The sequence below is a fragment of the Oryctolagus cuniculus genome, chromosome 6 (genome assembly GCF_051225735.1).
Source record: "Oryctolagus cuniculus isolate XC-2025 breed Fujian yellow rabbit chromosome 6, ASM5122573v1, whole genome shotgun sequence".
Classification (NCBI taxonomy): Eukaryota; Metazoa; Chordata; class Mammalia; order Lagomorpha; family Leporidae; genus Oryctolagus; species Oryctolagus cuniculus.
The window spans coordinates 46,162,095-46,186,665 of record NC_142872.1 but is presented as its reverse complement, the minus strand read 5'-3'; the positions used below and the strand labels follow the sequence as shown (position 1 = coordinate 46,186,665).

Genomic DNA, 24,571 nt, shown 5'->3' with positions numbered 1-24,571 from the left:
TAGAAGATGGCTCAAGCCCTTGGGTGCCTGCACCCATATCGGAGACCTGGAAGAAGCTCCTGGCTCCGGATCGGCACAGCGCTGGCCATTGCAGCCAATTGGGAAGTGAACCATCAGATGGAAGACCTCTCCCTCTCTCTCTCTCTGCCCACTCCTCTCTCTAACTCTGACTTTCAAATAAATAAATCTTTAAAAAAAAAAAAGCTCACACAGAACTGGTCAATGTTCTTTCTCTTTTAAAGACCAAAGTGTGAAAAAAAAAAAAATGTGTGATGCTCAAAGATGTTATCACCATCAACAGACCCTTCCCATCCTGCAGAAATTGCCAAGAAAGTGAGCCTCATAATTACCATTTAACATGTACATTCAGAACTCATACACAGTGATTCTCACAGCAGAAACACACTATTTTTAAACCTAGCGGCCAGTCTGGTCATTGCCTATCTAACAGCTGTTAAATATTTTTAATATCACTCATTCTATAATCTAGCTAATTCCACGGACCAAGGAATGCCAGAGGACATGGTCACGTAAAAGCCTGGGCAAGATCACATTGCATTTATTTCTACAATGTAAAGGCAGGACCCCCTTCCTTTCACACACATACAAAGCGTAGCACAGTAGTTACACATGTACTTCATCTGATTTGAAGACACCAGGGAGAGTCCAAGTGTATTTCCCTTTACCTGCTACTTTATCTGTATTTTTATTACTTATTTTCATTTTTATTTGAAATGCAGAGAGACATACAGAGAAAGATATTCCATCTCTACCTCCTCACCCTCTCCCAAAAATTCCCACAACAGTGAAATGGGCCAAGATGAATCCAGGAAACCACAACTCAATCCAGGTCTCCTGTGTGGGTGGCATGCATGCAACTGCTTGAGTCACTACCTGTTCCCTCAAAGGGTGTGCATTAGCAGGCAGCTGGAATCAGAAACGGAACTGGCACTCCAATCCAGGCTCTCTGATATGAGATGTAGGCATCCCAAGCAGTGTCTTAACCATCCTATCAAATGCCCATTCCTACTGTTTTATTAGAGTTCCCAGAAAAATTCCCATATTGAGCCTACCTGTCCCCCTACCAAGAAAAGGTTTCTCTGTGCTGGAGCAGGAAGGACAGTTAGGTGGGATAGAAAAGCTCTCTTTGCTCATCTTCAGGAAGAACTTTGCATTTAGCCCCTCCAAGTGTGATTTTAAAAAATGAGAGAATCAAAGAGGAAAACACTCACACATCAGACAAGTCTGGGAATTGGGAACAAGGTAACACCCATACCCTCTTAGGCTTGAAATCCTAGGAAACTGAATTTTTCAACACTCTTCAGACTATAGATGGCTTCTGTGTGATACAGAAAGACATTCACATGAATAGAAATAAAACTGAACCTGTATCTTGTGCCATATACTAAAATTAGTTTGAAAAACAAGCATTTAACCTAACAGTTAAGATGTCCACATCCTGTATCAGAGTGCCTAGGTTTGCTCCCTGGCCATGGCTCCCAATTCCAGCTTCCTGTCAATGCAGATACTGGAAGGCAGCAGGTAACGTCTCAAGTGTTGCATCCCTGCAACCCACATGGGACACCAGAACTGAGTTCTCAGCTCCCAGCTTCGGCTCAGCCCATATTTGCTATTGTCATTTGGAGAGTTAGCCAGCAAATAGGTAATCTCTAATTTTTTAAATGTTTAAATTAATTTTAATTAGAATCATGAAAAGATATCTATACTCTCATGTTCACTGAATAATTATTCACAACAGCCAAGATATAGAAACAACCTAAGTGTACATGAATGGATAAATGCATTGTTTAAAATACAGAGTACATATGCACAATGGAATCTTGGTCATAAAAAGGGAATGAAATTTTGTAATTTGTGACAACCTGAAGGACACTGTGCTAAGTGAAATGAGCTATTGTTTCATTGTGTCCCCTCAAAATTCACGTGTTGAAAGCATAACTACCAAGGTCATATATTAATGAAATTTGGGAGATACTTAGCATTAGATGAGGCCGCAAGAGTGGGGGCCCTATGATGGCATTAGTGGCTTTTTTAAAAAAAAGATTTATTTATTTGAGTGACAGATTTACAGAGAGGCAGAGAGAAGGGGGGAGAGAGAGAGGTCTTTCATCCACTGGTTCACTCCTCAAATGGCCCCAATGACCAGAGTTGGGCCAATCCAAAGCCAGGAACCTGGAGCTTTCTTCCGGGTCTCCCATGTGGGAGCAGAGGCCCAAGCACTTGAGCCAGCTTCCACTGCTTTCCCAGGCCATAGCAGAGAGCTGCATTGGAAGTGGAGCAGCCGGGACTCGAACTGGTGCCCACATGGGATGCTGGCACTGCAGGTAGTAGCTTTACCTGCTACACCACAGTGCCAGCCCTGGCATTAGTGGCTTTTGAAGGAAAGGAAGAGAGGTGTAAGCCAACACACTTACTCTGTCTCACCGTATGATGATGTACCAAGAAGGTCCTTCCAAATGTCAATGCCATGCTCTTAAGACTTCCCAGTTTCCAGAACAATGAGAAATAAATTTCTGTTCACTATGAATGACCCAGTCTCAGGTATTTGGAACAGCAGCAGCAAACTAAGACATAAGCCAAACACAACACAAACACTATATAATCTCACTTTCATGTAGAAAAATCAAACTCACTGAGGCAGAGAGAATAGTGGATAACAGAGCTCAGAGCTGGGAGAAATGGGACAATGTGAGTCAAAAGGTAAAAATGTTAAGTTATAAAAAGAATGACTTCTTAGGATCTAATATATAGCGCAGTCATGTTGGATATCCTAATTAGATGATAATCATTAAAAAATGTATGTGTATATAAATCTTAAAATCCTTACTTGTCAATTAAATACTTTTAAATAAAACATATAAAGTTGTTTTCGTAAAAGGTTTCCTTGAATATGTCACATGTGTTTTTATGTATCATTTTAATGAGACTGGATTCTTACATCTAAAATAAACATATAAAAATTAAGAACTTTAATTCTATTTTGCAGATGTAAGTTATAATTCACTTTAGTTTACTAAAAGGCCACTTTTGGACCTTTCCACCAATAATTTAGCAATTTTAATATATTCTCATGATTAATAAAAATCTGTGTCTTAAGGAACACATTTCAAACTCTTTTGAAAGTGTCCCTTGAGAGATGCTGCGGATAGCTACTGACGTGAAGAAAACCTGACATGTGCCAAGTCAAACTGTTGTCTGCATATCCACAGGGCCCTCTGCAGAGGTTGCTGGGAGCCCCGTGCTCTGTGCTGGACTCAGGCCTGTCATGACCAGCAGGGAAGATGTCTTCCTCCCTGTCTCCACCATAGGCCCAGCCCGTCTGATGTGGGCACCAAGGAATGACAAAAAGGCACAACTGGTCTGTCTGGGTAGAATGACACCAGTGTGGGCTCTCACCTATTAAAGTGCTTATTAAATGTGTACTTTCTGTCACTTTATTAAGTTATTACTAAGGGGAACTCTGCACTTGCAGGCTGTGAACAGAACTTCAAAAACATTCAGCGCTCACCAACCAACTTTTGTAAAAAGCCTATAGAGTCAGTCAGTGACGTCTGTGAGGAGGAACCAAACAAAAACTGTCCTTCAAAGATTCTGTGATTGTTAACTTGGAGAGAAATATTTACAATTTAAGAATGCAGAAACCAACAGGAACTTTTTAGCCACATCAAAGTTTAAACTTGGGGGAAAAAAGTGAACATATGAGTAGCTCAGAACAGAGTTGCCCACGTTTTTTTGACTTACTCACAATAATAAATACATTTAGGGGCCAACGTTGTGGCTCAGTGAGCTCAGCTGCCACCTTCAACACTGGCATCCCTTAATGGAGAGCCAGTTCAAACCACAGCTGCTCCACTTCCCAGTCCAGTTCCTTGCTAATTCTCCTGGGAAGGTCTAAGTACTTGGACCTTGACCACCCACGTGAGAGACCCAGATGGAGCTCCTGTCTGTTGTCTTCAACTTGGCCCAGCCCAAACATTGTGACCATTTTGGGGAGTGAACCAGAAAACAGAAGTTCAATTGATCTCTCTCTCCCTTACTCTCTCTCTTTGCCTTTCAAATAAATTTTAAAAAGAAATGTTTAGCATCATGACTCAATGCAGTTATACACACATACGTACACACACAAATAATCAAAATGAAAGTTTACTGCATGATCTATTTCCTATCCACTCCATTTCAGTATTTTAATGTTGTGACTTGCCAAATTGATTTCAGGGCTGATGATTTATTGTTAATCAATAGCTAAAAAGTATGAAAGGAAATTCTGGCACATGGCATCATATAACAAGCTTTGGAAATATAAAAACTTAGGTTTTAGTCCCAGCTCTATCACTTATTGCTGTATAACTTGAAGAAAGTATTTTAAGTTTTATAAGCATCAGTTCTCCCATCTATAAAATGGGCATAATAATAGTATATACCATATGTTAGACCCTCAAATGATAGCTACTATCATGAACATCAAGAAGATGATGACAGTGATGATACATTAACCCGACCAGACAATGTCTGAAACTAGAATATAATCCACAGGAAAGGAAAACAGGCCCTGAAAATAGCAAGGACTTTCTGTGTAAGAAGCTTTATGAATTGCATAGTCAGCCAATAAATGGTTCATGGAAAAACAGTGATATGATTTTTTTTTTTCCAGGCAAAGTTAGACCGTGAGAGAGACAGAGTTATAGACAGTGAGAAAGAAAGGTCATCCTTCCATTGGTTCGCTCCCCTAATGGTTGCTACAGCTGGCGCTGCGCCGATCTGAAGCCAGGAGCCGGGTACTTCCTTCCGGTCTCCCATGCAGGTGCAGGGACCCAAGCACTTGGGCCACCCTCCTCTGCCACAGCAGAGAGCTGGACTGGAAGAGGAGCAACCGGGACTAGTACCCGGCACCCCAACCAGGACTAGAACCCAGAGTGCCGGCGCCACAGGCAGAGGATTAGCCAAGTGAGCCACGGTGCCTGCCGATCTGATTTTTTAAACTGTAAATTGTGCGGTTTATAAGACAATCTGAAAGAAAGTTTGTATATATGCATGTCCATGGTAGCACAATTCACAATAACCCAACACTGCAAACAGTACAAAAGGTTCTCACCACATGAAGGACTTTACAGACACACAATGGAATATTACTCAGTCATAAAAAGGGACAAAGTACTGATATATGCCACAGTGTGGGTGAACCTCCAAAACTTATAATAATCAAAAGAAGCTGACACAAAATGCTGTAGGATTCCATTTATATTAAATAGTATCTCTAGAATAGATAAATACATAGAGACAGAATGCAGATGGTTTTACTTTGGAATGACGGAAATTTGGGACTGCACAGAGTGGTGATCCCATAACATTGTGAATGTAGTCATTATAGTGTTACTTTAAAATGGTTCACTTTATGTTATGTGACATTCACCTCCGCACATTTTTTAATGTTAATTCCTAGTGCATGAGAAGATATCCGGTAATTATTACATTCTTACTGAAGAATCACAGATACTTCTCAAGAAAAATAAAGAAAAGGCAGCATTCAAAGAAGGCAAAGTATTTGATAACACATAAATCCACAACAACCACCACACAAATAGATGGAAGACAGAGCACCCAGTCAGGCCTGAAGGCATACACATATCACAAAGTGAAAGGAATAAAAATCAAGGGGACTAAACCTTTAATGAATATATTTTAATAAATTTTTATTTGAGAAACAAAGAAAGGCAGAGAGACATAGAAAGCTCCCATCTTCTGGTTCACTCCCCAAAAGCCCCCAACAACTAAGCCTGGGCTGGAGCTAAAGCTGGGAAATGAGAAAGCAATCCAGATCTCCCACGTGGATGGCAGCTGCCCAACTACTTAACCAAGGTTTGCATTAGGAGGAAGCTGGTATGGGGAGCTGGAGGCGGGACTCAAACCCAGGCACTCTAATATAGGACAGAGGCATCTTAACCACTAGACTAAACACCTGTCCCAATCACTATTTTTAAAATGGTAAAATTCCTTGTATTTTAGATGATACAAGTAACAGGGAAATTGCTGTCACAAAAATTGACTATTTCAATAAAACACAGAGAAAATAAATGTAAAAGAGATTGAGAAAACAAAATAAAATTTAGTAGCAGCAATTTAACATCCTATAGTCAAGTTTTTTAAATGATACTGGATGAAGTAAATAGGATTTAGGAGCTATACATTAAAAAAAAGGGGGGGGGGGCGGGACAAAGGGAAGCGAAGCCGGAGCTGCGGGCACTTTTTCTGCCCGCGGTGTCTCAGATTCATTCTTAAGGAACTGAGAACTTAATCTTCCAAAATGTCAAAAAGACCATCTTATGCCCCACCTCCCACCCCAGCTCCTGCAACACAAATGCCCAGCACACCAGGGTTTGTGGGATACAATCCATACAGTCATCTCGCCTACAACAACTACAGGCTGGGAGGGAACCCGGGCACCAACAGCCGGGTCACGGCATCCTCTGGTATTACGATTCCAAAGCCCCCAAAGCCACCAGATAAGCTGCTGATGCCCTACATGAGGTACAGCCGAAAGGTCTGGGACCAAGTAAAGGCTTCCAACCCTGACCTGAAGTTGTGGGAGATTGGAAAGATTATTGGTGGCATGTGGCGAGATCTCACTGATGAAGAGAAACAAGAATATTTAAACGAATACGAAGCAGAAAAGATAGAGTACAATGAATCCATGAAGGCCTATCACAACTCCCCCGCGTACCTGGCTTACATCAATGCGAAGAGCCGTGCAGAAGCTGCCTTAGAGGAGGAGAGTCGGCAGAGACAGTCTCGCATGGAGAAGGGGGAGCCTTACATGAGCATCCAGCCTGCAGAGGACCCAGACGATTATGATGATGGCTTTTCAATGAAGCACACAGCCACAGCCCGGTTCCAGAGAAACCACCGCCTCATCAGTGAGATCCTTAGTGAGAGTGTGGTGCCCGACGTCCGGTCAGTGGTCACGACAGCTAGGATGCAGGTCCTTAAACGACAGGTCCAGTCCTTAATGGTCCATCAGCGAAAACTAGAAGCTGAGCTTCTTCAAATAGAGGAGCGACACCAGGAAAAGAAGAGGAAGTTCCTGGAGAGCACAGATTCTTTTAACAATGAACTTAAAAGGTTGTGCGGTTTGAAGGTAGAAGTGGATATGGAGAAGATCGCAGCTGAAATCGCGCAGGCGGAGGAGCAGGCCCGCAAAAGGCAAGAGGAGAGGGAGAAGGAGGCAGCGGAGCAAGCGGAGCGCGCCCAGGGCAGCGGCATTCCCAAGGAGGAGCACGCGGCCAGCAAAGCCGAGGACAAGAAGGACGACGAGAGCATTCCAATGGAGACGGAGGAGACGCACCTGGAAGAAACGACAGAGAGCCAGCAGAATGGCGAGGAAGGCACGTCCACTCCCGAGGACAAGGAGAGTGGGCAGGAGGGGGTCGACAGTCTGGCCGAGGAAGGAAACAGTGACAGTAACACCGGCTCGGAGAGCAACAGTGCCACGGTGGAGGAGCCGCCGACAGACCCCATACCGGAAGATGAGAAAAAAGAATAGATGTTGCCTTGTTTTATGTGTTCTAAATACTTTTTTAAATGAAAAAAAAATGTTTTTTGGTTTTAATGGTGTTATGTGGTTTGTGTATTTTTTTCCTTGTCCATATCACACCACCAAAGGCTTTTTGGACCATTTAGCATCATGAGCCTAACGGCAGTCACCTTCCTTAGACGTTGAACATGGCTCTTTTCTTTGGATCTTGTTTCTAGCCCTCAACTACGGAAAGCCTCAGAATTTAGGTTAACTGAGAAAGCATTCGCCTCCTTTAGAAAATCATCCTTTGATGCTGCAGAGTCTACTCTACAAATGCCTTCCTACAGCTCACTTGGGTGCTTCCCTAAGCCATAGCTTTAACCCTCTCGGTCCTGGCAGCAGCCTCCCGAAAGCCCCCTCTCGTGTACTTCTGCAGAGAGCAGCTTCTTGATGCGATCATGGGTCTGTGTGTATTTGTTCTCACCCTTTTTATATTTAATCGACGTCCGACTCCAGGTGTGTGTGAAGGAGTGGCGTGCAGCCTGCAGCTGACTGCACATGGGTCGTGTTGATCCCAGGAAGCTCCCAGGGTTGGAGTAGCTCCCAGCTCCTGAAGTAGTCGTTGCAGTGGACACAGCACACACACTGTCTTTTTTTATATAATTGATATTGGATATGTTCTGGTAAATTTATCCTTATTGTATAGGGGGAAAATTACCTTTTTTTTTTAAACCAGGTTTTCCAAAGACACAGTAGATCACAGAGCTTAATGGGTTGAGTGTATGTATTCTTGTGGTGGACTAAATAACTTTATACTGATGAGCCCATTCCAGAGGAAAAACAGCTCAGAATTAAGTTTATCCGCTTGAAATTGTCTTAACAATAATGAAAACATTCAGAACCTCAAGGCTCAGGATCCCATAGATTAGAGCCTGCCTTTTTGATAAACTTCGTAAAGTCTTGGAGACTAGAAGCAAGATAGTTTGTGACGCATATACTTCCCAAAAACTAGAATAGATTTTTACTGAATAGCAGTATATCTGATGCTATATGTTTCTTAAAGGTCCAAATGTAATAAAAATATGAAAAAAAAAAGGATGTGAGATTTCAATTTAATAACTGCTATGTGGCTGCATCAACAAGCAAAATTAGATGTCACTGACAAAAGTACAATATGCAAGTTTAAGGAACCAGAATATAGACTGGGCATCCCTATCCCAGAAATCAGAGGGCATCATGTTAGCACTCAGAAAGTTACAGATTTGGGAGTATTTCAGATTTCAAACTTCTGGATTAGATATTTTCAACTAATAAAGTGTATGTAAATATTCCAAAATCCAAACACTCCGAAATCTGAAGCACTTCTGGTCCCAAGAATTTCAAATAATGCCTAGTACATGGGAAGAAATCCAATAATTACTAGTAAATTTCATTATCAGCCCCCACCATATAGTATTATTATTCTTTAAAAATTTATACAATCCAAAGACATCACTGTTTTAATAACATTCTGACTGAAGAATCACAAATACTTAACATGTACCCCACGTTAAGGGAGACAGGAATCCACCACACTAGCCTCATAGTTGCCGGGGGAGTCTAGCAAAATACTCTAAGAAAAAATGCCCAGGGGCAGGAAGCAAAGAGAAACACCATAGAAATGATAAAAGTTGTGTTCCGAATGATCAAAGAAGAAGACAATTGCATTTATTGAAAATTATTCACAAGGAATCCTCTACAAAACCTAAGAATGCATATATACAGTTTTGTACATAAAACAATTCTTCACATTGAAGTTTGGAAACCTTAGAAGGAATTAACAGAATTAAATTGTCTACACAATCAAACAAGTTTCCAGTCTTTGAGATAATTATCAAATCCTTAGACATGAACAAGACATAATCCATAATAGCTTCCTAGTGCTGCAGTAACAAAGTACCACAAACTGGGCTTAAAACAACACAATCTCTTCACCCACTTTGTGGATGTTGGTGGGTTGTCTAAAATCAAGATGTCAGGAAGGCCTTTCTCTTTCTCTCTCTTTTTGTCTCTCTCAATCTGATTTTGGGCAGACTCCTTCCTTTCTCTTGCTAGCTTCTGGGATGGGCATTAATCCTTGCTTTGTTGTCTCATGGAATTCTCCCTGTATCTTTCTTGACACAGCACTTTTCTTTTTTTAAAGGGACACTAGTTACATTATCGTAGGATTCACCCCAATAATTTCATCCTAACTTGAATACATCTGCAAATATTCTATTTCCAAAAAAGGTTATTCAAAGGTACTGGAGCTAAGGACCTAAACATGAATCTTTGGGCGTTTAACTCGAAACACAACAGAGGACATGTAGAAGAGAGCCTAAAGGAAATTTGCACACAACATGGCTTCTACCATTAGCTTTTTATGGCCAGCCTCTATAACATCAGCAGATGTTGATAAATAGGTTTGGTGATATAATAATGTTTGCAAGATTTCAATCTAAATATTCCTTGTTCCAACTCACATGCTGTATAAAACTGAAAACTTTGCCAAGTTTTACAATGGAATTTAACCATCTGCTTTCTGTTTAAAATGACATTTTCTGCAATAATCCTATTGACTAGCATCACTCTTCTGCCCTGGGGCACCTGTCTAAAGAGAACAGTTCTAAAGTCAGCAGATATGTACAAGCAGATGAGAAGGGAATGTCTTAGCCTCAAAACTTAATAGCTACAGGCTTCAGACACCTCATATATAAAATGTACAAAATAATAGCAACCACCTCTTAAGGTCATTGTGCATAAATGAGGTAATAACAGCAAGAACTATACTGAGAACCAACGTTGGCCCCTTACCAATATAAACAAATGGCAGCTACATTCACTGTTAGCATTGAAACATTGCAAGTTCTCTTGTGTGAAAAGCGATTTAGTAAATGCCAAGGTCAAGTGCATAGTAATTTTAAGCAACTTCATATTGACAGGGCTAAGTAAGCAATCAGAGCCATCATATGTGGTCCAGAAAGTTTTGTGAAGCCAAGAATTTCCCCTTCCTAGATAAGTAGAGGTTGACCATCTGTCAAAATGTTTGTTCTCATCTGAATGAGGAGTGATACCTCGTACCTCACCATGGTGATTATAACGCTTAATAAAAAGGGATGCCCCAGTGCCTCCCATGTGAGTAGATGTTCACAGGGTATTATTACTATCTTTAAAAAAAAGATTTATTTATTTGAAAGGAAGAGTTACAGAGAGGCATGGCAGAGAGAGACAGAGAAAGAAAGAGAAGTCCTCCACCCACTGCCTCACTTCCCAGATGGCAACAACAGCCAGAGCTGCGCCAATCCAGAGCCAGAAACCAGGAGTTTCTTCAGTGTCTCTCATGTGGGTACAGGGTTCTAAGGACTTGGGCCATCTTCCACTGCTTTCCCAGGCCATATCAGAGAGCTGGATCAGAAGTGGAGCAGCCAGGACCCTAACTGGCACTAAGGTGGGATGCCAGCACTGCAGGCAGCGTCTCTACCCACAGCACCAGCCCCTATTATTACTATCTTAATCAATTCTCTGCCAAAAATATAATGGCCAATTAAATGACTTCTTCCAAATACTTGGGAGTATCTGCCTGGTTAATTTGAGGGTACTTCATGCTGTCTGCACATTAATGTTTACTGCAGCTCAATTCACAATAGCTAAAACCTGGAACCAACCCAAATGCCCATCAACAGTAGACTGGATAAAGAAATTATGGGACATGTACTCTATCGAATACTATACAGCAGTCAAAAACAATGAAACCCGGTCATTTGCAACAAGATGGAGGAATTTGGAAAACATCATGCTGAGTGAATGAAGCCAGTCCCAAAGGGACAAATATCATATGTTCTCCCTGATCGGCGACAACTGAGCACCAAAGGGGAAACTTGTTGAAGTGAAATGGACACTATGAGAAACAGTGACTTGATCAGCTCTTGTCCTGTCGGTTGATGTACAATGTAATACTTTATCCATTTTAGTATTTTTTTTTTTGTTCTAGTACCATTGGTTGAACTCTGTAATTAACACACAATTATTCTTAGGTGTTTAAATTTTAACTGAAAAGTGATCCCTGTTAGGAATTTGGAAAACATTATGCTGAGTGAAATAAGCCAATCCCAAAGGGACAAATACCACTTGTTCTCCCTGATTGGTGACAACTAACTGAGCACCAAAAAGGAAACCTGTTAAAGTGAAATGAACACTATGAGAAATGGTGACTTGATCAGCCCTTGCCCTGACTGTTGATGAGCAACTTAATATGTTATCCCTCTTAGTATTTTTTTTGTTTGTTCTACTTAATACTTTTGGTTGAATACTGTAATCAGTACACAATTCTTCTTAAGTGCTGAAACTTAACTGAAAAGTGATCGCTGTTAAATGTAAGAGTGGGAATAAGAGAGGGAAGAGATGTGCAATTCGGGACATGTTCAAGCTGACTTACCTCAAACAGTAGAGTTAGAAACATACCAGGGGATTCGAATTCAATCCCATCAAAGTGGCATGTACCAATGCCATCTCACTAGTCCCAGTGATCAATTTCTGTTCACAATTGATCATAATGATAGGACTAAGAACCAAAGCAATCATATAAACAAGAATAGTGACTGATAGAATAAAAAAGGTAGAGAACGATCCAACATGGGAAGTGAGATACACAGCAGACCCATAGAATGGCAGATGTCCTAAACAGAACTCTGGCCTCAGAGTCAGCCCTTAAGGCATGCGGATCCGGCTGAAAAGCCCATGAGAGTATTTCAGGCATGGAAAGCCAAGACACTCTGGGGAAAAAAAAAAAAGCTAAATGAAAGATCTCCACGAGTGAGATCCCAGTGGAAAGAACGGGTCATCAAAGAAGGAGGTACCTTTCTCTGAAGAGAGGAGAGAACTTCCACTTTGACCATGGCCTTGTCTAAATATGATCAGAGTCAGTGAACTCAGGGGGCTTCCATAGCCTTGGCAGCTCATGACAAGAGCCTAGGTTGATTACTGATGCCATAAACAAGAGTGTCAATTTGTTAAGTCAACAACAGGAGTCACTGTGCACTTACTCCTCATGTAGGATCTCTGTCCTTAGTGTGCTGTACATTGAGATTTAATGCTATAACTAGTACTCAAACAGTATTTTTCACTTTATGTTTCTGTGTGGGAGCAAACTGTTGAAATCTTTACTTAATGTATGCTAAACTGATCTTCTGTATATAAAGAGAATCGAAAATGAATCTTGATGTGAATGGAAGGGGAGAGGGAGTGGGAAAGGGGAGGGTTGCGGGTGGGAGGGACGTTATGGGGGGGAAGCCATTGTAATCCATAAGCTGTACTTTGGAAATTTATATTCATTAAATAAAAGTTAAAAAAAAATATGAGGGTACTTCGAAATGTACACCATGAGAAACAATGACTTGATCAGCCCTTGTCCTGACTGTCGAGGAACAACTTAATATTTTATTCCTTTTAGTATTTTTTTGTTCTACTTAATACCATTGGTTGAATTATTTAATACATAATTATTATTAGGTGTTTAAATTTAACTGAAAAGTGATCCCTGTTAAATATAAGAGTTGGAATAAGAAAGGGAGATGTACAGTTCAGCATTCGCTCACTTGGACTTATTGCTAATGGTAGAGCTAGAAATGTGCCAGGGAATTCCAATTTAGTCCCATCAAGGTGGCATGTACCAATGCCATCTTGCTAGTCAAAGTGATCAGTTTCAGTTAATAATTGATCATAATGATAGGATTAAGTGCCAAAGGGATCACACAAACAAGAATAGTGTCTGCTAATACTAACTCATAGAATTAAAAAGGAGAGAATGATCCAACATGGGAAGCGGGATACACAGCAGACTCATAGAATGGCAGATGTCTTCAACAGCACTCTGGCCTCAGAATCAGCCCTTAAAGCATTCAGATCTGGCTAAAAAAAACCCTGAGAGTTTCTCAGGCATGGAAAGCCAAGACACTCTGGAAAAAAAAATGACCTAAATGAAAGATCTCTGTGAGTGAGATCCCAGCAGAAAGAACGGGCCATCAAAGAAGGAGGTACCTTTCTCTGAAGAGAGGAGAGAACTTCCACTTTGACTAGGGCCTTGTCTAAATAAGATCGGAGTTGGAGAATTCAAGAGGCTTCCATAGCCTTGGCAGCTCACGACAAGAGCCTCGGGTGATTACTGACATCATAAATAAAAGTGTCAATTGTTAACATCAATAACAGGAGTCACTGTGCACCTGCTCCCCATGTAGGATCTCTTTCCTTAATGTGTTGTACTATGGGAATTAATGGTAAAACTACTACTCAAACAGTACTCTATACTTTGTGTATCTGGGTGGGTACAGTCTGTTGAAATCTTTACTTAATATATACTAAGTTGATGTTCTGTATATAAAGATAATTGAAATGAATCTTTTTTTTTTTTTTTTTTTTTTTTTTTTTTTGACAGGCAGAGTGGACAGTGAGAGAGAGAGACAGAGAGAGAAAGGTCTTCCTTTGCCGTTGGTTCACCCTCCAATGGCCGCCGCTGCAGCCGGCGCACCGCGCTGATCCTGGCAGGAGCCAGGAGCCAGGTGCTTTTCCTGGTCTCCCATGGGGTGCAGGGCCCAAGCACCTGGGCCATCCTCCACTGCACTCCCTGGCCATAGCAGAGAGCTGGCCTGGAAGAGGGGCAACCGGGACAGAATCCGGCGCCCCAACCGGGACTAGAACCCGGTGTGCCGGCGCCGCAAGGTGGAGGATTAGCCTATTGAGCCACAGCGCCGGCTCGAAATGAATCTTGATGAAGAATGGGATGAGAGAGGGAGTGGGAGATGGGATGGTTGCTGGTGGGAGGGAGGGGAAAAGCCGCTATAATCCAAAAGTTGTACTTTCAAAATTTATGTTTATCAAATAAAAGTTGAAAAAAAGAGAAAAAAATAATATGATAGTACTTCAAAAAGCTCATTGAAAACTGTATTAAAAGATAAACTTATTTTGATGCAAAAATTTTTTAAACCCATGCATACAAAAGGTCTTCAGCTGTGATAGAGCGGGTAAAGCTGCCACCTGTAGTGCCAGCATCCCATATGGGCTCTGGTTCGAGTCCTAGGTGCTCCACTTCTGATTCAGCTCTCTGCTATGGCGTGGGAAAGCAGTAGAGGATGGCCCAAGTCCTTGAGCCCCTGCACCCACTTCGGAAACCCTGAAGAAGCTACTGGCTGCTGGCTTTGAATCGGCACAGCTAGGGCCGTTGTGGCCATCTGGGGAGTAACCAGCAGATGGAAGATCTCTCTTTCCCTCTCTGCCTCTCTGTAACTCTGCCTTTCAAATAATAAATAATTCTGAAACAAAAAAAAAGTCTTCAGAAAGTTCATGGAGATGCATATTATGAAAAAGCTATGTATGGATTTCAAAGTTTGTTTTCACAAAAATCACTTATTTTTAATTCCAGTTTCTACAACATTTGTAAAGTGCTCTTGTCTATTTGTTTACTTAAGAATATCTACTTCAGTAATATTTCAACAACATATGACGGCTGAAATTTTCAGGACTCATCAAGATGTGTATTCTGGAATATTCATAGAAGTATTGTTTATAGAATTTAAGAGAGCCAGTGCCGCAGCTCACTAGGATAATCCTCCACCTGCGGTGCTGGCACCCCAGGTTCCAGTCCCGGTCGGGGTGCCAGATTCTGTCCCGGTTGCTCCTCTTCCAATCCAGCTCTCTGCTGTGGCCCGGGAAGGCAGTGGAGGATGGCCCAGGTCCTTGGGCCCTGCACCAGCATGGGAGACCAGGAGGAAGCACCTGGCTCCTGACTTCACATCAGCGCAGCGCAGTGCCAACAACGCACCGGCTGTAGTGGCCATTTGAGGGGTGAACCAACAGAAAAAGGAAGACCTTTCTCTCTGTCTCTAACTATCTAACTCTGCCTGTCAAAAAGAAAAGAAATTTAAGACTAAGGAATAATGCCAACATAAAAAGTTAGAACAGCATAAAAACAGAGAGGTTTGAAGCTCTACTTAGCTTTCCCAAGTTACCAGCTCTCAGTCACATGTTCCTGTTATCTGTAGGATGGTGGTAATAATTAAAGCAGTATATAGCACAGTGTCTAATATATAATAAGTCTTCATAGTGGTGGTAATGATGATGATGACAATGATGATGCTACCACCATGAAAAATAATGCAATAGGTCTACCTTTTTATGCTTCGTAAATAAAATTATCATATGTGATTAGATATTTAAAAGCAGGTCATACAGTGGGGAAAAGCAAGGTAATGCCTAAAACCAGTGATGAAAATCAGCAGCACCAATGGACACTGTGTACCTCCAGATGTGATAGCCTGAGATAGACACAACATTACTCAATTGGCATTCCAGCCAGGAATACATAATCTGAATGCTGTCACAAGAAAACTTTGGGGCTGGTGCTGTGGTAAATTGGGTAAATCCAATGCCTGCAGTGCCAGCATCCCATATGGGCTCCACTTCAGTTCTCAGCTGCTACACTTCCATTCCATCTCCCTGCTAATGCACCTAGGAAAGCAGTAGAAGATGGTCCAAGTGATTGGGCACTGCACCCACATGGGAGACACAGATGAAGCTCCTGGCCCCTAGCTTAGTCAGTATAAAGACCTTCCCAACAAAGAAAAGCACAAGACCAGATGGCTTCACTGCTGAGTTCTACCAGGCTTTTAAAAAAGAACTAATTCCAATTTTTCTCTAACTATTCAAAACCATTTAAATAGAGGGAATATTCCCAAACTCCTTCTATGAGGCCAGAACAACTTAATTCCCAAATCAGAATAAGGTACAAAAAAGACAACTATACAGCAATATCAGTGATGAACACAGATGCAAAAATCCTCAACAAAATAATAACTAATTGAATCCAACAACACACCATAAAGATCATTCACCTGGACCAAGTGGGATTTATAGTATGTGTGTGTGCATGTGTGTTGAACCATCTCTGATATGCAATAATTGTAATATATCACATTAACAAATTGAAGAATAAAAACCAGGACCAGTGTTGTGGCTCAGTGGGTTAAAGCCATCACCAGCAGCACTGGCATCCCGGATGTGCACTGCTTCGGGTCCCAGCTGCTTCACTTCCAATCCAGCTTCCTGCTAATGCACCTAGGAAAGCAGAGGAAGATGGCCCAAGTGTTTTGGCCCCTGTACCTACATTGGAAACCCAGCTAGCACTACTGGCTCTTGACTTCAGCCTGGCCCAGCCCTGGCTGTTGCAGTCATTTGAGGACTGAACCAGCAGATCAAAGATCTATCCCCTCTCTCCCCCTCCCTCTCTCCTTTCTGTTTCTCCGTTTCTCTCTGTAACTATGCCTTTCAAATAAATAAATAGATAAAAAAAAAAAACAGGGGCTTGCACTGCACTGGTTCGTGTCTCTGCTGCTCCTCTTTTGAACCAGCTCTCTGCTTACAGCCTGGGAAGGCAGTGGAAGATGGCCCAAGTACTTGGGCCCCTGCCCCCACATGGGAAACTCAGAGGAAAATTCTAGCTCCTGGCTTCAGATCAGCCCAGCTCTGCCTGCTGCAGGCATTTGGGGAGCAAACCAGCAGATCAGACTTCTCTCTTTGTCTCGCCCTCTGTCTGTAACTCTGTTTCAAATAAATGAATAAAAAAATAAATATAAAAAATAAAAAAATTTAAAGAAGTTTTTAAATAAAAACCAAATGATTATCTCAATAACACAGAAAAAGCATTTGATAAATACAACATCCTTTCATAATAAGAACCTTAAGCAAATTGCAGATAGAAGGAACATTTCTCAACACAATTAAAGCTACACACAACAAACCCATAGCCAGCTTCATACTAAATGGGGAAAAGTTGGAAGCATTTCTACTAAGTTCTGGAAGCAGACAAGGATACCCACTTAGCAATGCTATTCAATATAGCCCTAGAAGTTTTATCCAGAGCCATTATGCAAGAAAAGAAATGAATGGGATACAAATTGGAAAGGAAAAAGTCAAATTTTCCCTGTTTGCTGATGACATTATTCTATCTATAGAAAACCAAAAAAATCCACTAAGAGACTATTAGAATTCATAGAAGAGTTTGGTAAAGCTGAAGAAAATATAATCCACACAAAAATCAATAGTTTTTGTATACACAGATAATACCATAGCTAAGAAAGAACTTGTAAGATCAGTTCTATTCACAACAGCTACAAAAAATTTAAATACCTTGGAATAAATTTAACCAAGGGGGTAAAACTGCTCTATGGTAAAAATCACAAAACATTAAATAAATACAAGTAACAAAAAATGGAAAAAATCTTCCATGTATGTGGATTGAAATAATATCATCAAAATGACCATACTATTGAAAGCACTTCAGGGATTCGATGTGATCCCAAAAAAAGTACCAACGACATTCTTCTCAGATCTAAAATTCATATGGAAACGCAAGAGACCCCTAAAAGCTAAAGCAACCTTAAATAACATAAACAAAGCTGGAGGCATCACAATACCAGATTTCAAGACATACTACAGGGAAGTCACAATCAAAATAGCTGATACTGGCACAAAAGTATACATGAAGACCAATGGAACAGATAGAAACTCTAGAAATCAATCCATGCATCAACAACTAAAAAATCTGTGACAAAGCAGCTAAAATCAATTCCTGAAGAAAGGATAGTTTCTTCAACAAATGGTGCTGAGAAAATTGGATCTCCATGTGCCAAAGTATGAAACAAGACCCCTACCTTACACCTTAAACAAAAATCAACCGAAAAATGAATCAAAGATGTAAATCTATGACCTGATACCATCAAATCACTAGAGGAGAACAGTGGGGAAACTGCAAGACACTGACATAGGCAAAGAGTTCTTGGAAAAGACCCCAGAAGCACAGGCAATCAAAGCCAAAACTGACAAATGGAATTATATCAAGCTAAGAAGCTTCTGCACCTCCAAAGAAATACTTCAAGTGAAGAGACAACTGACAGAAATGGGAGAAAACATTTGCAAACTATGCAACTGATAAAAGATTAATATCCAGGATCTGTAAAGTACTCAAGAAACTCAACAACAACAAAACAAGCAATCCAGTTAAGAAATGGGCAAAGGACCTGATCACATACTTTTCAAGAGAGGAAATTTAAATGGCCAACAGACTAATGAAAAAATGGTCAGGATCACTAGCCATTGGAAAAATGTAAATTAAAACCACAATGAAGTTTCATCTTATCCCAGTTAGAATGGATCTCACACAAAAATTTTTGTAAAAAATGCTGGTGAGGATGTAGGGGAAAAGATTGCCTAATCTAATGTTGGTGGGAATTCAAACTAGTACAGCCACTGTGGAAGACACTATGAACATCCCTCAGAAAGCTGAACACAAATCTACCATATGACCCAGCCATCACACTCCTGGGAATTTACACAAATTAAATTAAATCAGCATATGAAAGAGTTATCTGTACTCCATGTTTATTGTAGCTCAATTCACAATAGTTAAGATATGTAATCAACCCACATACACATCAACCAATGACTAGAAATGACTAGCCATAAAAAAGAATGAAATCCTGTCTTGGGCAACAAAATCATTATACTGAAAATCATTATACTTAATGAAATAAGCCAGTACCAAAAGGACAAATATCATATGTTCTCCCTGATATATGGTAACTAATAGAGTACCAAAAGATAATGTCTATTACTGAAACTGACTTTTTGAGAACTGATTAGTTTACAGCCCTTGTTTCTACTGCTGTAGAACAGTTTGGTTTTTTTCCTTATTTTTTTAGATACTTAGCAGAGGTTTAATCTTATGATTAGAAAATGAAAGCATATCATTGTAAAAATTAATAATAAAGGAAGGAGAAGGGAGAGTGGGAACATGGGCAAGAAGGAGGGTAGAGTAAGAAGCATCACTATGTTCCTAAATCTGTATGAAATTTGCTCACCTTACATAAATTTTGAAAATTATTTTAAAAAAAGAAAACTAGTGGAGACTTTGCCACCCACATGGCAGACCTAGATTGAGTTGCTGGTTCCTGGCACAGCCCAAGCTGTCATTGGCATTTGGGGAGTCAACTAATGGATTCAAGTTATTCTTCTGTTGCATTCAGTCCCTCTCTCACTTTCTCTGTCTACCTTTCAAATAATTTTTTTTAAAGTTTTTAATGTGAGTGGTAGTAAAAACTACCCTAGGGTTATCAGTGACACATATGTTCACATATGTGAACTGCTCAGGACAGTGCTTTGATCTGTTTCCACCATTATGTTTAAGTAGTGATACCATGGGATAATTTTTGCTCTCTTTTACATTTTTCCTTAGGATATGAGCTTTCCCTTTTTTTAACAAAGATTTTTTGTAATCTGAAAAAAAATTTAGCAAAATAAAAAGGAATGGAGGGAGAGGGGAAATAAATATGTTTCGTTCTTTTGGGTTAATTCCAGTTTTATTTACCACTGAATTCTGATTTCATTAGATCATTTTAACTGTGATTATTTGAAGAAGACTTGAGGGTTTTTTGTAGAAAATAAACATTTCCTTTATAGTACAAATATTTTAGTCTCTCATACATTTGTCCTATAATTTAGACTTTTTAAGTTTCTTAAAGGCAAGATAAATATGAGTGCCCATTCAGATAATGGTAGTATTTTCTCCTTTTCCTAACTTTCTATGTTGATAATTTTTAAGCATAAAACTTGAAAAAATAGTACAATTAACAGTCTTTGTAGCCACATTTCAACAATTAAACATTTTCCCTTATGTGTTTTCTATCTCCCCTGCTTAAACACAACAGAACTTCAAACAGTTGATGGAAAATGGAATTAGCATATAAATTTTTTGATCAAAAATTGAAATCCTTGTCTTTTTTCATATTATGCATATCCATGAGCTTTGTTTTTTAAAAAAAGGATTTATTTATTTATTTGAAAGGCAGATCATCGGATAGAAGGGAGGAGAGAAAGGTTTTCTATCTGTTAATTCACTTATCAAATGGCCACAACAACTCAGGCTGGAACAGGTTGAAGTCAGGATCCAGGAAATCCATCCATCCCACCTGTGTGACAGGGGCCCAAGCACTTAGGACATCTTCCCCTGCCTTCCCTTGCACATTACCAGGAGGCAGGATCAGAAGCTGAGAAGCCATAGTTCAAACCAGCACTCCAATATGGGATGCCATCATCAGAAAGAATAGCTTAACAGTATGCCACTACACTGGCCCCTCTGTGAATTTTTTGAAGACCCTGCATATTCAAGGATTTCACATGTTGTGCATTAAAATAAAATATTTCAATTCCACTTTCCATTAACTTTTTGGCATAACCTATACATGGATCAGTTTTTTTGTTAGCCAGCTAAACTTCAGGCATCATCCCACTTCGCCTCTGAACACTGCAGCATGAAGTATTCAAGAATAAGCACATTTTTCTAGATAGTCACAATACTATGAGATAATGGAAATTACCCTCTCACATCAGTAAACATTGCCATGCAATTATTTATTCATTCCACAAATATTTATTGAGCAAAACAAATATGGTTCCACCCTTCATGGAATGAAGGAGAGATTTAGAAACAGTCACACAGCTCATTCACTATATAATTACAAATGTGGTGAATGTCCTTAAGTAAAGTAGATAGTATATCCACTTCAAACTTATCTTGGATTCTCTAGTTCTAAAAATAAAAGTAATGACAAGCCCTGATTGTCGTATTAGGAGATTTCCAATTTCAAACAACAGACACCCAGAGAAAATAGCTTGGGGGATGCATATTTATTGGCTCACTCTAAGCACAACCAGAAGGACCTTAAATGGCATCTTCCCTTGCATCTCCACACCCCAACTTCATCCTCACTGCTGATTTAATTCTCAGCAGCAGCCTTTCTCCAAACAGATGTTGACTGGTTGACTTGTAACTAGATCCAGATAAAGATCTCTCAAAACCCAGGTTCCAAGACTTAGAGAATATCTGATTGGTTTATACTGGGTTATGCACCCCTCTCTGAACCCAATCCTGGGCCCAGTGCAATGTCATGTTCCCATTGGTCAGGCTGAGACCCATGCCCACACATTGTGCCTGACAAAAGGGGAAGGGGTACTTTCATTCAAATTGGAAATTTTTCTTCCATCACATTGGATGGTCAAAAGCCACTTGCCTTCCTCATGACAGCGTCTGAAATTCTGCCCCTCCACAGGTCCTGGAAACCTACAGAGGACCTAAGAAACTGGAGTCCATCGTACCACAGCAGATAATCCCAAACGGGGGAAAGCAGCCAAAAGCTTCCAGTTCTCGCTAGAGCTATGTCTTAACAGGCCAATTCCACCAGGGGTCAGGACAGAGCGAAAAAGCAGAATCAACTCCCGGAGGGCTCTTCAGCAGCTCGCCAGCGCTCCCTGGGAGCAGCCGGGGGTGAGGCCGGCTGCGAGCCAAGACTCTTTCAGAATGGACTTTCTAGTGGACTGATCTAGACCGGAGCGGGTAGCAGACAGGATGAGGAAGGTGATTTTTAGAAACTTGCACTGCAGCTGCACACGAACACAGACTTCAGGGACCCAGAATCGTGCAAAATGAAACACAAAATGTACTGCTGTAGTGGGAATCTCACCTCCACCTGTGCCTGCCTCTCTAGGAGCAACTTCCACTATCCTTCTGCCTGCTCATTAAGGCTTAGCCACACTGATTGCCTCTCTCTCTGCACCTGGAACACCAGGCTTATTCCAGAGCCTCTACACCTGCAGTAATCTCAGCCTGGTACATCCTTTTCCTAGATCTCTCTTTGCATATCGGGTTCCTGTAAAGGGGGTTTCAGTTAAATGTTATTCCCCATCCCCTGCTAACCTAGTCTAATACACAGTAATGCCAACACATCGCTCTTCCTATCACTTATCACCCTCTCAATTTATCTGTAAACTGACTGATTTGTTATTGTACTTTCCCCACTCCACACCAAAGCCCAAGAAACTCAGGGACTTTGTTGAGAGTGTGGTTTCCCCAGCACCTAGAATTCTGCCTCTTGGGAGCATTTAATAAGGGCTCAGTAAACATTTGTTGAAAAACAGAACAAAAGTATGAGCTCTAGTTTTCCACCTATGCGATGCTTATACATTAATAATGCTAGCAAATACTGTATTGTCTTTTAGGCACATTGCAAGGGCTGTGGTGAACTCTGTATGTCTACTTTATATTTCTTCAGTCCCAACAAGACCTCAAATATTCTCAGGACTTCAAATATCCAAAGACATGTTTCTGATGCTGAAATCCCTCTCTTAGCAATCTCTCCCTCCAGCTTAATTTAAAATTTTTAAAGTATCCTCTGCTGCAAGAACATTTGTTCAAGGAAAATTTTACCTGGAAGACTTACATGAAAAACAATTGAAAAAAATTATCATGTTTTAGGCCATAAAAAGGCCTTCAATAAATTTCAGTAACGGGAATCCTCGGGCTATTATCTCTGACCTAAGGTAATTGAGTTAGAAGTTTGTAATAATAGATGAGACATTTCTCAGTTTTTAGTACTCTAGCTCAGAATTGAAAAAGGGAGGAGAGATTTAGTATTTTGTTCTTTCTACTGTCAGGGTTCTCCAGGGAAACACAATCCATGAGGTTTATATAGAGCTACAGGAAAAGCCACATTGTGAGGGACTGGTTCACCTGATCGTGGAGGCTGAGAAGTCCCACCGCCTGCGATCTTCGAGCTGGAGGCCCAGGAGAGCCGGTGGTTTAGTTCTAGTTCAAGCCTAAAAACTGGCAGCCAAAAAGCCAAATAGTGCCCATCCAGTCTGAGACCAAAGGCCCCAAAACAGAAGTGGGAGTGTGGAGCTGATAGTGAAAAAATCCCTGAGTCCAAAGGCTTGAGAAAACGGAGCTCCAATGTCCCAGGGCAAGAGAAGATGGTCGTCCCAACTCAACGGAGAAAGACTTCTCCCTTCCTCTGCCTTGCTCTGTATGGGTCAACATCAGATCAGATGACTCCACCCACTTTAGGGAGGGTAAGCTTTCTTTCATTTAGTGCTATGGTTTAAACGTGTGTGTCTTCCAAACTTCAGGTGTTGCCCATGTGATATTATTAAAAGGTGAGGGTCTTTAAGAGGTGATGCGATCATGAGGCCTGCTCACTTGTGGAAAGGTTTGAAACCTTTCTAGAAAAGGCTTCCTTCTAGAACTGACACCTTGATCCTTCTTGGTCTTTCCAACCTCTAGAACTGAGAAATGTCTTTTATTTAAAAATTACCCATATACATTTTTTAAAAGATTTAAGTAATTATTTGAGAGGCAAAGTTACAGACTGAGAGAGGGAGAGACAGAGAGAGAGAGAGAGGTCTTCTATCTGCTGGTTCACTCCCCAAATTACCACAATGGCTGAAGCAAGGCCATACTGAAGCCAGGAGCTTCCTCTGGGCCTCCCACATGGATGCAAGAGCCCAAGCACTTGGGCCATTTTCTGCCGCTTTCCCAGCCACATTAATAGGGAGCCGGATCAGAAGTGGAGCAGCCAAGACTCAAACGGGCATCCATATGGGATATGCTGGCACTGCAGACAAAGGCTTAACCTATTATGCTACAGCACCAGCCCCACCAATATACATATTTGTAGCAGCACCAAAAAAGAAAATCTACTGATTCAAATGCTAATCTCTAACAGATCATGAATAAAATGTAAAAAAATTATTAAAAAGAGATACATTTTAAATCTTCACATGTTTGGATGTTTAAAAGCAGTGATCCAGGAAGTATGACAGCCTTTCAAACTAGAAATGAAAAGCCACTGAAACACCATGGAGGTCTTAGTTTCTAACAGGATAAATATTGATAGCTACAACCCACGTCAGCATAAAGCTATGGCTGTCTGTGGCTCTCAACAATTTTATTTTCCATACTAAAGAATTCTCGAGACCAAAACGTGAAGAAACCACTGAGGATGATTACCAGCCATAACAGATTCAGTTCCTTGCTGTAACCTCGTATGGAGCCACTGCCATAGAATTCCAAGCACCTATATAGTCCCTGCTTGGGCCTAGTTTTTTGGTCTGGTTTTCAACAACCATAAGGAACTATCAGCAAAA

The 24,571-nt window shown here is 40.7% G+C and overlaps 1 long non-coding RNA gene and 1 pseudogene across 8 annotated transcripts in view; one reads left to right on the top strand and one right to left on the bottom strand.

The window, feature by feature from the left end:
- The window catches only part of LOC149126131 (uncharacterized), a 340,361-nt gene extending 316,826 nt beyond the window's left edge, over positions 1 to 23,535 (bottom strand). For all 7 annotated transcript variants that reach the window (XR_016235422.1, XR_016235424.1, XR_016235421.1 and 4 more), the window contains exon 1: positions 23,160 to 23,535. This is a non-coding gene — a long non-coding RNA (uncharacterized LOC149126131). The remainder of the gene's footprint in view (positions 1 to 23,159) is intronic.
- Positions 6,220 to 7,624, top strand: LOC149126132 (SWI/SNF-related matrix-associated actin-dependent regulator of chromatin subfamily E member 1 pseudogene; annotated as a pseudogene). Its single transcript, XR_016235418.1, has one exon. The product of XR_016235418.1 is annotated as an SWI/SNF-related matrix-associated actin-dependent regulator of chromatin subfamily E member 1 pseudogene (transcript).
- Positions 23,536 to 24,571: the final 1,036 nt, after the last annotated feature.